General features: G+C 45.4%; 1 protein-coding gene across 1 annotated transcript in view; it reads right to left on the bottom strand.

Moving 5' to 3' along the window:
- KMT2A (lysine methyltransferase 2A) overlaps positions 1 to 15399 on the bottom strand; it is a 1466550-nt gene that overhangs the window by 1278071 nt on the left and 173080 nt on the right. The gene's annotated exons all lie outside the window — the stretch shown is intronic.

Genomic DNA, 15399 nt, shown 5'->3' with positions numbered 1-15399 from the left:
TAGCTGGGCCATTGGCTACTATCTGTCACCCCCTAAATTTAGTACTCAGGTGGCATCCTTGGACCCTGAATGAAGATTCAACGGACTTTAATGGTGCAAAATTGCACACAATAGTGATTTATTTTGCGAACTTGAAAAATGAATATCTTAAAAAGTACTTACTGCAGAACGAAGCTCTTAGTCTGAAATTTTACATAAAAATTGAAGTTAGTTTTAGAAATTGGTCTTGGAATTATTCTTGAGTGTGTGTCTCACTTATTGCCTCTGTGAGTACAACAAATGCTTAGCACTACCCTTGGATAAGCCTAACTGCTCGCCCAAACTATCACAAATAGAGCGTTAGCATTATCTACTTTTGCCTCTGTATACCAATCTGGGTCTCACCCAATTGGCACTCTTTGGCCCCAGGGTATCTTGTAAATAATAACACAGGTACCAAGGGCACTATGGCCTGGGAAGGCCCCCAAGGGCTGCAGCACTTACTGTGCCACCCTTAGAGGCCCTGTACCTACACCTACACCTACACCTACACCTACACCTACACCTACACACACACACACCCTTTAGAGGTACTGTACCCTGACACACACACACTGCCTTTGCAGGCTGCGTGTTTTGGTGCAGAACAAAGTGAAGAGACAACAAGGCACACATTCCTGTGTGCCATGCCTACAAACCACTGCCCTGGCATAGAACAGCCACCCCTCTAGCTGGGTGCACTATACCAGTGGTTAGGGTACAGGTGCATGAGCCCTGTATCCCTACAGTGTCTAAGGCAATTTGTAGACATTGTTAAGTGCAGTATTGCCATTAACAGTATAAGGTGCTGGGAGTTTGTCATTACAAACGCCACAGTACCATAATGGCTTTACTGAAAACTGGGAAGTTTGGTATCAAACCTCTCATCACATTAAACCCACACTGACACCATTGTGGGATTTAATGAAAAATTTACACAGAGGGCATCTTAGAGATGCCCCCTGCAAAATGACCTAAAACTAGAGTCCAGGCGGAGTGGCTGCTCACCAGCTGCACCAGACATGTTTCTGGACCCCTGGGTCAAGAGCCTGCTGCTCTCGGTGTCTTAAACAATTCACATCCTGGGACGAGGTGCCAAGCCTCCTCCCCCAGGATGGGCAGGGTCCACAAATGGGAAGATTTAAAGGCTTGCCGCCTTTCTGAGCTTCCGCAGGCCTTTTACTGCTTCCAGCAACTGGTCCCCACCGGTTCTGACCCCCACTTTGGGCGGGAGAACCGGCGGGAAAACCAAGTGAGAAAGGGAGGTGTGCCCACCTTTGCCAACCCCACCACTCAGGTGGGGTAGGCGAGGTGAAGCACAACTCTCAGTCCCCGCCATCTTGCAGATGGGGGGGACCCAGCCAACCACATTCCAGCCAAATCTAGTATTATGGGGCACCCCTGAACCTTGCCTTCTCAGACAAGAAACAACCAATAAGAAAAGAAGAAGAAGGACCGAACAGCCGTGCTGAAGCTAACAAGATGTGGAAGCCAACTGACTTGGCCCCAACCCTACCGGCCTGTCCCCACTTCAAACTTGCAGAAGCGAAACTTTGGTGTGTCCTGCAGCCAGCAACCTCAAGAACCCAGAGGACCTGCCCTGCCTTCCAAAGAAAAGACTGTCTCCCGTAAACACCGGATTTGTTCACCCACAGACTCCAGCTCTGGCCAAACCTGCTAGTCTGCACCACTCTGCACCAGTCGCCCACAGCCCGAGTGGCCCAACACCACGAGGAGGTCTCCTCGGCGATTCTGACTCGAGATCTAGTGATCTCTGACCTGCCTTGAATCTCCCAGCAAAGCCTGCAGCCTTTTTCCGGAGGATCAACCCTGCCCGTGACCTGAGCTGGCAAGAGAAACCAGATGCCTAAAGACACCCCTGCACCCGAAGTCCCACGGCCTTGGGTGGTCCAACCGATGGTGTCCCAGCATCCCCAGGCATCCCAACTTACCTCTCCAACCGGTGGTCACCTCCAGAAGACCTTTGTCCCCAAGCCTGCAGTCTTTGTTGAAACCGGAGAATCCCCATTGAAATCAACAGGGAACCCGATGCCAAACCATCACCCTGCACCCAGCTGCCCCAGCGCTGCTGAGGGTGCACTTTATGTGCTAAACAGGATCCCCCTTTGCTCTGGTCCTAACACCAGGAGCTTTGCTCCCAAAACTCAGTGGCCGCTCGTAGGCAGCCACCAATCGGAGGACCCCCATTGGATAACATTGGGCCTCAGCACTCTGCACCCGGCTGCCCTAGTGCCGCTGAGGGTGTTTTACGAGTGCATCCTAAATCCTGGGGGAACCCTTGTTCCAACCCCAGAAACTCAAACCCAAAGTCCTAGTACTTACCTGGCAACCGATAATTGATTCCTATGGAGAGAAATTAAGTTGACTGTTTTTCTCTGAAAAATGTTCTAGGTGTGGACTTGATTTGTATGGAAACCTAAAAAAATTACAATTGTGCAAAACTGATTTTACTTACCTTTTCTATAGGAAATGTCCCAGCGTGATATCTATACATATCACACTAAGTAGAAAAAGTAATCTAAAAAAGTAAATAAAAAGTCCTCTGTACAGTAATTTTAATACCTTGACTTACCTGTATTTCAAACAAACTGCATTTGAACTGGCATTCACTTGTAAACACTGCATAATATTTTGCAAAGCATTTATTTCACTTACCTGTGCCAGGCTTGGCTTGGTTCTAGAAAATAATTACCTTAATATTTTCAAACAAACAAACTTTGTCTGAGTTCAGTCTTTGAGTAAGTGACATTATTTGCTGATTCAGTGTGTACCACAAAAGCTTAACACTACCCTCTGATAGAGCCTTACTGCTCGCCCACACTACCACAAATAGAGAGTAAGATGCTAACTACTTTTACCTCTGCCTACCTTTGGGGTTCCACTTGACTGTGCACACTATACCTCATTTTGGTATAGTATATACGGAGCCAGCTTCCTACAGACAGGAATCTGATTTCAGGGTCTGGGGCGAGCCTCCTAAATACTATATTTAGGGGTGTTACAGGTGAGTGACAGGTTGGGACCAAAGAGTTTCTTACCCTCCTTAACCACCCTCTATTATACCACCCTCGTGTGGAAAGGTGGCATAGCTCTAGCCCTGATTGGAGAAGACCCACTATCTTCAAGATGATGTGCACTGAAAAATGTGCTTCACTTCGCATCCAGCACCTGAGGGATAGAGTTGGCGAAAGGGAACACACCTCCTCTGCTCACTTAGTTTTCCCACCGGTTCTCACGTCAAAAGTGGCAGTTTGGATCGGGGGCTGCCATCCACTGCTAGCAGCAGACGCCGGGGTCGCATTACAAAGGCGGCAAGACCTTTGAAGCTTCCCTCTCGAGCACTGTGCTCATCCTGCAGGGGGGGAGGTGACACCTCCCCCAGGATGGGGTTTGTTTCTGGTCTCAGAGAGCAGGGGCTCTCGACCTAGGGGAGCAGAAATATGTCTGGTGGTGGCAGGCTAGCTTAGGCCAGTCCGAGACCACACCAGGGTTGGTAGGTTTTCAGGGGACACGTGAGGTGCCCTACGAGTACATGCTTTAATAAACCCAACAGTGGCATCAGTGTGGGTTTATTAAGAGGAGTGGTTTGGTACCAAACACTCCTGGGCTCAGTGAAGCCATCATGGTACGGGGGAACTCGAGTTGTCGAGTTTCCAGCCCTTGTACTCTCAATGGCTTCCCAAGCACTATATTAAGAATAGACTTAAATATTGTAGAGGGATATCTGCTCATGCAGATATGCTAACACCTGAGATATAGTGCACCCTGCATTAAGGCTTGTAAGGGCTGCTAGAGGGGTTACTTACCTATACCTTAGTCAGTGCTGCTTCGATATGGCATACAGGCAGTGTGCAATGACGACGGACGTTTTTGTCTGCTCCAGGGCATGCAGGCTGCAGTGGCAGTTTGCTTGGCCTTGGTGAGGGGTCCCTAGGTGACCCTCATCATTCCCCATGCCTTAGGTACCAGGGTACCATTTACTAGGTACTTACAGGGGGAAGGAGCTCAGTCACAGGGGACCTGTTCGGCAGGGAAGTTGTGCACTTTCAATCGAAACCATATAATATCCTAGGCAAAAAGTGGGGTGCTAACGATGTCAAAAGAGGCACTTTCTCAAACACCGGGTCTATGGCCCCTTTGAGAAAGAGCGCTTGAACCTCTTCACAAAGCTGATGTTGGTGTTCTGAGGAGAGGGTATGTCTGCGAGGTGGTATCTTGGGGGGTGAGAAAGAGAATTGCAAACAGTAACTGTGTTGAATGATGTCAAATACCCCCTGCCAGAAGGGATGTGTTGCCAGGTGAGGAAGGACCTCTGAAGTCCTGTGTGCCAGCTGGGTGAGGGGGCAAGTCGCTGCTTGGCTGGGACAGTTCCTTTGGGGGAGCCGCCGTTGTCTCTACCCTTGGAGCTGTTTCCCTGGTATGCCCCTCAAAAGAAGCCCTTACTGCGGTTAATTGTGGAGGGTTTCTGAGCCTTCTGATGCTGGAAGGAACTGGAGGTCGCTGGGGAGGTCGCCTTGGAGCTACCACTGTATGGACCTATGAGGGATGCATGTCCGGAGGGAACCCATGGCCTTCGAGTCTCCTTGCCCTTTTTGTTTATCTTTTCTAGCATCTCATCAACATGGGGCCTGAATAGGTGTTCCCATCAAAGGGCAGGTTGAGGACATGATGTTGGGCATCCGGCTTGAAGACAGGGAAAGTGAGACAAGTGTGTGTCTGCGTACGAGCACGCTGGAATTGATGCCACAAGCGATGTCCGCAGCATCAAGGGGACATCCAATTGTGTTGTTCGAAAGGAGCTTCCCTTCTGAGACTAGCCCTTGGGAGGAGCCTGCCTGGAGTGCACGCGGTGTCGAGGGGGTAGAAGAGAAGGGACTGTACAAACAACCAGTTGAGCGGGCGGGAGGTCTTCAATATATAGGTCGGAGCCCGAACTTGCACTGGGCCAGTAGGTCTCTTCCTCGGCTACCGACAGTTCCAGTTGATGTTCCTCCTTGAGGTGCTCAGTGCCAAAGAGGTCTCTGGCAGTTCTCACCTCTGCGCAAAACTTCCAAGCAACGAGCCTGACGGTCTCAAGGAATCTTCTTTGAATGGAAGGAGCTGTAGGTGATGTAGGAAGCCTAGTAGTGCTTGGGCAAGATGGAGGTTTCAGACCTGATGGAGATCAGCTTAGGGTATTTAGCACGACACCTGGGACAGTAGCAAAAAGTCACCTGTTCCATCCCTGGCAAAGCAGGGCAATCACGAAGCAAACCGATGGGGGAGGAATATTAATGTCAGAACATTGGGTCAAAACATCTCCAAAACATCCACGACCAATTATCTACAAAGTATGTGTATATAGGTAAGTATAGGCATACTGTACTTAATTCCATTATATCTACGTATCTTGACACTATATATTGTTAGAGGGCATCGTTGTGGAGTTAAGAGTAATTACAGCGATACCTATATGCACTTGCCTTCGCAATATTGCAGTTCTTGATATTTAGATCCTACAATACTTTTTCCTCAATATTTTGACATAAAAACACTAACATCATTTGATCTATGCTTTCTGATAGTGTGCCTACGCTACTTAAGCTTGCTAGGAGTGTGCACAAATTCCCTGTCATTTGAAGGTTGCTACCACCACAACATTTTGTAATTTGGGGGTCACTCTTAGAGTCAACTTTATCCTGAAGGGTAATACTTCGAGCTGCGAATGAGAATTCCCCATTATAAAACCAAGACATTCTCAGTGGCTCTCGTTCATGGGAATATGACATTAGGAGTTTTTCAGATCTATTTAAGCTATGCAGTCTCCCTAAGGCAGCACTGGAATTATTTCCTGCAACATTGTCTTCTGGAATCGTTTTGTCTTGATAAACTGGTTTACAAAATCTTACATCCATTTAGACAGATCCTGTTCAGAGCTCAATAGGCACACAGAATAAATTCCTTGATTGTACTCCTCTTTGGCATTCCATCAAGTGACAGCATATGTTAACGCAGCAAGTGCTGCCTGCTCCCACCTACTACGTATGCTCAAAAAATCTTCAAGTGACTGCCACCGAACACCACAAGCACAGTCATGCAAGCACTGATCACAAGCATACTACTACGGCAACGCACTCTACGCTAGAATCTCGAAACAGCTCCTACACAGACTTCAGACCATCAAGAACGCCGCAAGTCTCATACTCAACCACCCATGTCACACCCACATCTCGCCCCACTTCAGAAAGCTCCACTGGCTACCAATTCACAAATTCAGCCAATTCCAAAACCTCCCACACAAATACAAAGCTTTACACAACACTGGACCAGCATACCTGAACAGATGCATAAACTTTTTCCAGCCTGCCAGACACCTAGGCTCGGCCTCATTTTCACACATCCCTGCATTCACAAAAGCAGAGCAGGGAGTCACTCATTCTCCAACATAACACCTAAAATAAAGAACTACCTCCCACAACACTAAGTTTCCTCCTCCACCTCTAGAGTTCCGCACAAGGTTGAGGACCTGGCTCCTCAAATAAATCTAAGGGAACCACACGCCTAAACACCTGTTGAATACAACAACAACAGTTGATGGACTGGAATGCTTGTTTCCAGTCCAGGGAGGACCTGGCCTGGCAGTTCGAGCTGGACTGTTCCCATTGGGCACAGGGTCAAGACTGATTTGCATATGGCTGGGTCCAAACTGGAATGGCATGGTGAGCAAAAAAACGATGGATTTAGGCCCAGATCTCTGTACTGGGGTGAATGTATGACATTGTTCTGCATTCTGTCCATCAATAGTTCTTTTTGCATTAAACACCTGTTGAAGCGCATAAATACCCTCATGGGTGATTAGTGCGCAATACAAAACGACATAACATTTTTCTACAGCTCTTTTCACTTCTTGATAAAGACATTTAAGGTATTCTGTGTAGGACCTATGCTTTACTTGAGGAATACTGAAAGGTAAGTCTTCTAAATTGATTCAGTACCCATCCTTCAAAATATTGAATACCCTTTTGTCTCAGATACTCTTCTGCAATTAATGCAGAAAACCTCTAAGTCATACCCTACAGGTGTTGAATATTGGGAACAGCATGTGTAACAGTAAATTGTTAGATGCACCAGACGCCCTCGGGAAATGTTCTGTACCCATTACTCTGTCACAAAAGGAGCATCTTGTTTGATCTGTTTGATCCCATTCAAACTGTCGTCCTTATGCACTTGGGGCCCAAGTAATATGAGACAGCTGCTGTTCAAACAAATTAGTTACTTCCATGTAACTCCAGTTGTCCAGCATTGGTATCTTTCATAAATGTACACGCTTGAATTATTTCCCATTGTCAGGCTGGGAGTCCTCAGTAACTTTAAACAGAACTAAACATGTGCCAACATTGGCCATAGACTCAGCAACAGTATTTATTTAGTAGCACATCTACCTCATTTGAAACAACCTGAACTTCAGCCAATGAGGTGAAAGTGCTGAGCTCTCCACTCGACCTAGAGGCCACCAGAGCTTAGATTTTGCAGCGCAAGTGTGAAGAGCCAGTGTGTTCTGGCCAGTGAGGTGGGTCAAAGTTTACACGTGACTATAAGAAAGGTACTACTGCTGGACAACTGGAGCTACAGCTTATCCAGCGCTGGATCTTTCATATACTTGCATGCTTGAGTCAGAACAGCAGGCACTACATAACATTTGAAAAGAGAAGGAAGCCGTATGACGTTACTGAAACAGGCTGTGTAGAATTGCTTGTTCCACTGTTGAGTCGGCTACAGCATTTACATCAAGGATGTAATGTCTGGTGAAGTTATGCCTGCTTTTCCACATAGCTGCATAGTAAACATCTTCTAAAGCACTCTTGGCTAGCTCTACGGCAGACGTTTTGAGGCCACATGGAGATTAGGATATCTTGAACCATGTGTAAAATATTTTCCGCTTAGCGCTAGAAGCCTCTGTTGTGGATGACGTGCAGCGTGAAGGGATATTTAAATTATAATACTCTCAGTGGTCATGAACCATGCAGTCAGACTCAGTGGTTTCAGGTCGTGACGGAGAATCTCTTCAGACTGTCCGGAGAGGAGCCTGGGGTGATACTTCTACTGGTTTTTTTCTTTACGTGGACAGCCTCAGTAGGTCGCTGTAACAAAAGTAACACCCATGCTAGGCAATCAGAATTCAGGAATGGTATTCTACATTCACCTTCCTCAGCTCTCTGAGAGTGAGGAAAAATGAAGGAGAGGCATAAGCAAAGACATTTAACCAGGTCTTCAAAAAACACCGCCCAAGACAACTGGCTGGACAGCCAGCTGATGGAACCTGCTGGTGTAGCACTAGCATTTCAGGGCGGCAAAAAGGTCTATCACACACTGGTGCTCATTTTCAAAAGATGTATTCTGCTTGGCCTCAGTGCAGTATCCATTGGAATCTGAAAGGGCAGGGATGTGTGCATCTGCCTGGTCGTTTTGGCATCCTGGAAGATACTGTTCTGCAATGTCCACCATCTTGATGGTGGCATACCCCCACATTATCTGTGCTTCTTCCAATAAAAAATAGAACCTTGATACCCTTTGCCTCACAACACAGTACATTGAGGTTGTGGATCAACAGCTTGTTTAAGAACCTCAGAAAAAATGATTGCAACCCTACTACAATTGCCTGTGACTCCAAGCGGTTTATGAGGATTTCCTTTTACACCTTTGACATGAAGCTGTTGTGTGTGTCCCATACCATCAGTGTCTCACCTGTTGTCATGAATATCCTTTTTGCAGAAGGTTGGAGTGAAATGTCTGCTTTGAGGTTTGATAGGACCCCCCCCCCCCTTTCAAAGCAGGGTAGTGTAGTGTTGTGACTTTCCCTAGGTCACTTTATGAACCAATCTATTGCTTCCACTGGTGATTCAGCTTGCGCTGAACAGGCCTCATCTTGATCATACCAAAAGGAATTACGCAGATGCAAGTCAAGACGAGGCCTAAGAAGAATTTGTATACCCTGACGGGCACAGTTTGCTTGGAGCAAAATGCCTATACCATGCCTGCAGTTTTGTAATTTTTTCTTCCGAGGGAAAGCCTTTCACAATTGTATTTCCAAAATCACCCCGGGGGAATTGCCATCAAGTCACAAGATGAATGAAGGATTTCTCAGTATTCAGGATCTGTCCTAGTTATTGAACTAAGCTGATAAAGGAGTATGTGTAGGTACAAGCCAATTCCTTTGATGCAGATTTGACAAGCTAATAGTCCAAATACAGGCAGGCTTGGTGACCTGATCTTTGGAAAAAAAAAAACAGCTACCGTCACCAGGTTATGTAAATAACCAGGGCACAGACTTCAGATCAAATGGAAGCACCCTGAATTGACAGTGCTTCCCTGCAGCTGAAAACTGTAGGTAGTTCCTGCAATTTCACCGTGCAGGGATGTGGAAATATTCATCATGAAGATCCAGAGGTGATGTTCCAGAAGCATCTGAAGGACGTTCATGGAGAATTACCATTTGCAAGGAATTTCTTTTTTAAGAAATGTATTCAAAATTCGAGGGTTTGCCTCATTGTCCTAATTTTTATTCTGGACCAGAAAAAGTGGATTAAAATATGTAATTGCTCTTTTTCTTTAGTACCTTCCTTTACGGCTCCTTTTAGGAGATGCAGAGTCTCTTCGCAAGTCTTCCACTAGTGCAGATGATATTCTTTTCTGGGCAGATGGGTCCGTAGTTTCTGTATAAATTCCAGACTGTGAACACAATGCGCTATTTGAAGTTCCCAGCAATCTGATTGTGCTAGGAGTGAGGTTGGAATGCTTCATTTTTTCTTCACAACTGCTGTAGTCTTTGCACTGACTTTTGCCTGAATAGTATGCTTTATCACACCCTGATTGTTATGGACGGTAATAAGGTCTCCCTTGGCTTTGGAGTTGGAAGACCCTTCCTCTCAGAGCTTGAGATCTCCTAGAGCCACAAATAGGGTGCAGACAGGGCAGGGCGTCTGCATTTTAAAGCTCCTGCGAATTGTGCCACGTCCATACTGCAGGGTGCAGACTACATGTTTTCCAAATAAAGTTTGGTCCTCAAAAGGCATGTCCAAAATATGTGCCTGAACTTCTGGACAGAAGCAAGTTGATCAAAGCCATGGCTGCCTGCACTGAACTGCTGCCCCTACAAGGTGACGGAAGCCAGCATTTGAAACATCCATTGCTGCATCGATGATGGCAGCTGGCAAATTTTCGCCTTCATGGTTAATGATCCATAACGGCCGTAGCCTTTTTCTTTTTATCATCTTGGATGTAATGGATAAAGGGTGAAATATCATGCCATATCTGGAGATCATACTGTTCCAGGAAGGCCAAGGCAAACAAATTTTTATCAACGGTAACCTCTTTCTGGTGGATACTAGCAGCAGATTGCTCAGCGTAGCATATCCCCTAGGAACCAGACTGGATTCTCAGAATTTTGAAACCGTACTCCCACATGCTCCTAGGTGGCATAATGTGGTTCCGTTTTGGGGCCATACTGCTCCGGACGTGGCCGCATATATGCACCAGCACTGCGTACAGATGTCGGTTTCTTATTTTACCCATCCCACCCCATCTAACATGGACCATGAACAATTGTGGATTACAGTATTGAGTAACAAATTGGGACTTTATAAGATGGTTAAAAAGAGAAACCACTCTACAAAACAGGAGGGACACAGCAAGCTTACATAGGCTTTAAAGACCTACACAAGAAATTATAGGAACAAGTTACAGTCGCACTGTGACGTCACAAATGGACTGGGAGAAAATGTGAGTCAAACCTTTAATCTCATAACAGAAACCTATCTGAACAAGGATGTTTGGTCCTGCAAACAGAAAAGCTTAAAGTGCCTTCAAATAACCTTTCATAGTGCCCACTGCAAGGCCTTGCTGAGCTAAAGATAAAACAATCAGGATGCCTGACAGTTTTGCCTGTGAGGGGTCAGTGTCTCGTGCATCACACTAGTTTAAACATCTGGCATAAATGGGTGTCATGAAAGGGTGTCTGGACACGACATTACCAGTTCAGGCAGCAAATCGACTGCAAAACAACTGCTGCCACTCAATCTCCAAGCATGGAGGTACAGACCGCATCAATTTGGATACAGCGCCCAGCCCTACTGCTGAAACATGAGGTCCCTTTGATGTGCTAGCCTGATGGAAAGGCAGATCATGTTAATGAGTTCCAGGTATCACACAGTTCTGGGACCACAAGGAGGACTTTGGCCAGGTCCATCTTTATCTGTTTCAGAACTATTAGAAGGAGAGGTAGTGGTGGGAAGGCATACATGAGTCCCTTGTTCCAATACATCCGGAATGAGTCTTTCACCTTGAGGAAACTCCAAATATTTATTTAAGGAGGGGTTACTTCTAACAAACTGGGAAAGAATTCCAGATTTTTGAGGCATTGCCCGAAAAAGAGTGTGAAAGTGTTTTGTGTTTATGTCTTTTGGGGGTGAGAAGGGCAATGATGCTTTTCGGATTGCTCGTCTGGCCTGCCTTTGTAATTTTGGTCCCGAGGTAGGGTGTTTTACCAGAGTGGAGGACTCTGAGACATGCAGTTTTGCAGCAGCAATGTTCTTCGATCGGTAGCCACTTTAGTTTCTTCAGGAAAGCGGAGATGTGAGCTTATCTTTTATCTTCGATGACCAACCTTGCCACTGCATTTAGTGTAGCTCTCAGGGAAGCCAAGTGTGATTTGGGGGTGCCTGTGAGGGTGGCATTCCTGTAACCAAGTCCGGATTTAACTAGAGCTTGAATGGCGGTTTTTAGGTAATGCGGCGGGAGGATGGTCTTAATTTTGTTCCGGAGTTTTAGGTTATAGAAGGCAACTTTTGCTGTATTCTTTGTGTGCATTCATCTTCTAGCTTGAGTCCAGGGTGATCCCCACAGATTTTGCAGAGTCAGCTTGCGGTTAGCGTCAATATTATTTTGACATTCTTGGGGTGGGGGGTCTGTATGTGGTTGGACAAGAGAAGGACTTCAGTCTTGTCTTGGTTGAGTTTAAGGTGGTTAAGGGTCAGCTGGTTTTGATCTTTTAGGAGTGCGGCGTTTAGGCGGCGTACGTCGTCCAGTAAGGATATTTCCAGGTATAGCTGAATGTCATCTGCATAAAGGTGGTTGGCGATGTTTGCTTGTCTTAATATCTCGGTGAAGGGCTCCACATAGATATTAAAGAGTGTAGGTGAGAGGACTAAGCAAAAGACACACAATTGATGGATGGAATGCAGAACAAATCAAAACATTCACCCCCAGTCAAGATATCTGGGTTAAATCCATCATTATTTTGCTCACCATGCCACCATAGTGAGAGGACTAAGCCTTTGGGGACACCCCGGTGATGGCAGAAGTATTGGAAATGTAGTTCTTTTTATTTGTTGGAAGTGGTTATGCAGAAATTAAGTGAACCACTGCAGAACCATGCCATCTGTCTCGATGCACTGTTGGAGGAAGACCAAAAGTCGCTTGTGGTTGACTGCACCAAAGGCAGCAGATAAGTCTAAAAAGATGAGCAGGCAACATCTCTCTGCATTCAGAGAATGATGTATATCATCTACTATACTCAATATAGCTGTTTCCGTACTGCATCCCTTCCTGAAACCCAACTGGTCTAAGTCAAGTAGCTTAATGGTGTCAATGTGTTGTTGGTTGAGATGGGAGAGGAATCATTTCTCAAGAGTTTTTGCCAAGAAGGCAAGGATGCAAACAGGCATGAAATTGTTAAGGTCATACGGGTCTGCGCCTGGTGTTTTTTTATTTTATTTTATTTTAGCAGGGGATGACTTGTCCTAGTTTGAGGCAGTCTGGCATAAGGATAAGTTACTTACCTGTAATCTTAGTTCTCTTCCAGGGGTATACTCAAAGTCATAAGCACTGAATAGTCTCGCCCTCGCACAGGGACCCTGGAGCATATACAAAATTATATATGTTTAACCAAATATGGAATGTAGTTCTGTGAAACATACATCTATATCTATCATATATATATATACACATATCGTGTGTGATGATTAAATTTAAATAATTACGTTGCCAGAGTGCGCCTCGTTCTGTGACCTTAGCTGTGGGAGGAGGTCACTTGTTGGAATATATATATATATATATGGCAACGATGGGACACATTGAATATAAACCACTTAGGGTTGAAAGGATTAACCTAAAGAAAAATGAAAAGACTGTACTTACCCTCGCTGCTTAAAGAATATGTAAATAACTGATGCAATTTTGAACACTTGAAAATGAAACTGTTCCTTTAATCTGGGAGTATTGTCCTTTCTCAATGTTTAACAAGCTACGTTTTAAAAGCTAACGAACCCACCGTAATTGCAGCTAATGGCATATGATTAAGGGTCGCAGGACTCGAAACACGTAATGCCTGTTTTGGCTTTTTTTTTTAAAAAAAGAACTGGTTGAAAGCACTGTTGGTGTGGCCCGTTTGACGCTGCTGGAGGAAGCGCGCGTTTTCCTGAGGACTTTCAGCAACCAGTAGGAAAAACTTTGACATTCAGCCTTAAAAGAATTGTATATGCAATTGCGGCAGGTCGAGGGAACAGCATAGCACACAGTAACTGATTGGCATTTCATTTCAAGTGATATGTTTAATGAAGAGGCGCGACGCGAAGTGGCCAATGAAATTTTCAAAAAGATAACAGACACCCGTTTAGGGGGCGGCGGCGGCAGTGAAGGTGGACAGGGTGCGGCCCGCGGGGCTAATCTACTTAAGGAACAGTTTGCGCGATTAGAAAGACTTTATGAACGGGAAGTCCGGAAGTGGTGGGAGGCCACTTCGCTACAGCATTATATTGATGTAAACAGAGTCCCACGAGGTCTTCGAATTTACACCATTCCCGCCTATGAAAATCCTAACCCCAAACTTTTGGAGGAATGGGCGGAGCACACGGCGGCCTCATCCAAGGGAATGCCACTTATACTGATCAAGTTTGCCTGGAGTGATAGAGACATTACGCTACATTAAATTGACGCACTGGAGAAAGCGATTGAGAAAGAGTGCGAGAAAAGTAAATTGGAAGAGTTTAAAGATGGTATGAAAAAACGTATTGCAGCGTATGAACTCAAAATAAGACAAAGGAAACAGAACAAGTTCGAGCGTGATGAGAGGGATTATGAACAGGGACGCGTTCTGACCTTTGCCAAAAGATATGATTTACCGAGGAAACAACTACTCAGTGGCAGAAATAAAGTAGCAACCGAACAAAGGGATACTTCTGAATCCGAAGTCACTGATGCAGATTTGAGCAGTGATGAAAGGGAATCGAGACTTGCTGAAAACGTAGTGGCCACCCCTTTTCACGAGGAGTTCCGTATCATTCGGGAAACGTGGGGCAGAGGTGGAAGAGGCAAACCACCGTCACAAAGGAAAAGAGCAGACGCAGAACAAGGAGGGGCGGCTGGAGCAAGCAGCAGCACCGCATCTCCTCGGATCACCCGGAGCAGATGGGGGATGAGACGGTAGTATCGGAAACACTAACCGTGGTAAATCTTACACCCAGAATACTAACCGAGGCAGAATTGAAAGTGCTCCAGTATGGATTAGGTTTCTGCCCCTCAAGGAAATCTGAATACACGCAAACTAAGATCGATTTGTTCAAATTTGCAAGAAAAATGAAACTCATGAAATATTTTAAGGGCAAGAAGCCTTTGAAAGGGAAAGGAACAACGATTACCAGTGAAATGGAGAACCTTACAGCTGGCGACTTAGAGGTATTGGCTGTCATGGAAGACCTACAATATGAAGGTGATCCCAGGGAATTGATCCCAAAGAAAGTGATGGATCAATCAGAAATCACACAAATCAATCCTGGCAGTCCATTCAAACCTACATCTAGATTCGTTCCGATGATGCCAGCTGATTCCATTGATGCATTCACTGAATCAGTGACGAAAGATTTGGTCAGGCTACGAGGAAGAAACAATCCTAGCAGAAGGAGGGGCAATATTACGGAGATGCAAAAGCAGGCGATCAAGGACTTACAGAATGATAAATCTATTGTTTGTAAACCATCTGATAAGGGAGGTAATGTAGTTTTGATGACATTTGAATACTATCAAAAAGAAGCATTAAATCAACTCAACGACAAACTGAGCTATACCAAGATAACACGTAAGGAGTTCGAAAGTAGTATAATATCCTATCGAAACCTTTTGAATAAATGGTATCATAAAGGCATGCTATCCAAAGAAGAATACAGTTTTTTGGAGTGCAAACATCCGAAATTGCCAACATTTTATCACCTCCCTAAGCTGCATAAAGATTCACAAAACCCCCCCGGTCGCCCCATTGTTTCCTCCCTAGGTAGTCTAACTGAGCATATGTCTAAATTTGTAGATTTTTTCTTGTCTGAACCGGTCACC

Source organism: Triturus cristatus, chromosome 3_1 (genome assembly GCF_964204655.1).
Source record: "Triturus cristatus chromosome 3_1, aTriCri1.1, whole genome shotgun sequence".
In the NCBI taxonomy this organism is placed as follows: Eukaryota; Metazoa; Chordata; class Amphibia; order Caudata; family Salamandridae; genus Triturus; species Triturus cristatus.
The sequence above is the reverse complement of the archived record's forward strand: the minus strand, read 5'-3'. Positions and strand labels throughout refer to the sequence as shown.